This window comes from Octopus bimaculoides, chromosome 1 (assembly GCF_001194135.2).
Source record: "Octopus bimaculoides isolate UCB-OBI-ISO-001 chromosome 1, ASM119413v2, whole genome shotgun sequence".
NCBI lineage: Eukaryota > Metazoa > Mollusca > Cephalopoda > Octopoda > Octopodidae > Octopus > Octopus bimaculoides.
Window position 1 is genome coordinate 150,412,917 of NC_068981.1, and position 2,292 is coordinate 150,415,208.

Here is a 2,292-nt window from a genome sequence, read left to right on the forward strand (position 1 = left end):
TATATATATTATATATATTATACCAGAAGCAACAAGGTGATTCAAGGGCAGACAGTTTTGTGCCTTAGCACTTAGATACATATATTCTTTTATTTATTTCAGTCATTTGACTGCGGCCATGCTGGAGCACATGAATTCTCTGTGTCTCAAGCTTCACTATTTTGACTTCAAAGCCAGATAAAGTCGATTTTATTTTTCAGTCCGTTGAAGTTTAATGGGAAAATGTATATAAAATATTCAGTTTAATATTGATGGCAAGAACATCGTGTTGTGGTGATCTGAAATGTATGTGGTCGCTTCTAAGTGAATCAGTAATGATAACATATTTTGGGTGGAGACATTCTAAAAGACCACTGATAACATGCGAGGCATCGCGTGTTTGCCTAATAAACCTATATTTATACTAGGCCAACAGAAATTCCGAAATCTTTTCCCAGTTCACCAGACACTGCTCCTTTAAGGCTACATTAACTAATTTCTCTGATTCTAAACAATTATAGATAAACAGTAACCCAAATCTACTTTCTGACTTCTCACAATAACACATAAAATAAAATACAACTAACCAGCACATGGTATAAAAGACCTTGTAAAATATAGAAACTACGTAAAAACTAATTTGGGGGAACACTCATGTGTATCATTCTAATACAAAAAGATATAAACGCTATTGTAAAAGCAATATTTTATATTCAGCACATCTTGTGTCACTATTACTTCAGTGGATAATACTTTCACAAGTAAGTGTCGAGAATATAAAATAGCATTTTACATCAATATCGACGTATAGTCTACCTGCGCATGGAAACAAAAATGTCACAACGAAAGACTTTATGATGATGGGAGGAGCACGATCTGTTTCCAAATTACGAGAGCAAAGGGCAACAACGATCGCACGTTGATCAGACCAACTACCTCACTCTGTTTTTTAACATGTCTTGTCATATGGACAAAACTATTGTATATCCGGAAAGAAAGAGCTATACAGCCTGCTCGCTTAAAATTGACCTGAACCTAACAGTATTAAATTCAATAAAGAAATGACCCCCAATCCGCTACATCCTTTTCATGTCAAATATTTCTGCATCAAATTCTTGTCATTTATTTTATAAATTCGAATTCATTCTTATTTTGTTTCAGTAGAAGAACCACTTCTTAAATTTACATTGAAATACCTACATTTTTATGTAGATTAAAATATGATCTCAAGATTATGTGCAACATCACAGTGTTAATGCTGTCCTGAACACACACACACGTGCGCGCGTGCACGCACAGACAGATAGACAGATAAATAGAGAAAGAAATAAAGATAGATAGATAGATAGATAGATAGATAGAATGACAGACAGACAGACAGACAGACAGACAGACAGATAGATAGATAGATAGATAGATAGATATGTGGGGAGCCAGGATTTTGAATCCTGCTTGTATTCTTCTTACACACGTACATACATACATACATACATACATACATACAAACATACATACATACATACATACATACATACAAATATACATACCATTTGTAACTTTCATGTAAAAGGCATCTGCTGGCACGGAGAGATGGGGACGAACTGTTTCTTTGCGCATCCAAAGCTAATGCAGAACAGTACACATGGAAAAACACATCTCCAACAAAATAGGACACAACCATGCCCGAAGGAACTTTTATCACACTACAGGCCTGCATTAAAGCCCAAAAATCTGTATGTGGATGTGAGCATAGAACATCAGAGAGCGTCAAATTGATGACGAATTTGAGGCAATCCAGTGCCACTACACAAAGAATATTGACTCTGTGAAACAGATGAGCTACTGGAAGAAGACTACAAGAACTGAAGAGAGAAGGTGAGAAAGGCATGCAGTGATATTCATATGGAAGGTATAGTTCCAAACTTTGAAATTAAAAACTATACCAACCACCGAACTAGACGGCACTGCATAATATCGAAGATACAGTCTTCTTCATCTCGGATAAAGATCGTGTATTACAACATTTGGGATTGCATAAGACCACAACTGTTTAACATCCTGCCAAACAACCTCAGAGATTTGCGCAGTGTAGATCTGGAAACCTTCAAACGTGGACAAGTTTCTATCTGAAATTTCAGAGGAACCCACATTGTGACAGGACGCACGAAGAAGATCAGCTGCGTCCAACTCGCTTCTTCACCAAAAATAGTACAGAAAAGAAACACCAAAACACTGAAAAGTGGTGCTCCAGCATGGCTCCAGTACCTGTAGCAGTGTAACAGCGTAAAGGCTACATATATATATATATATATA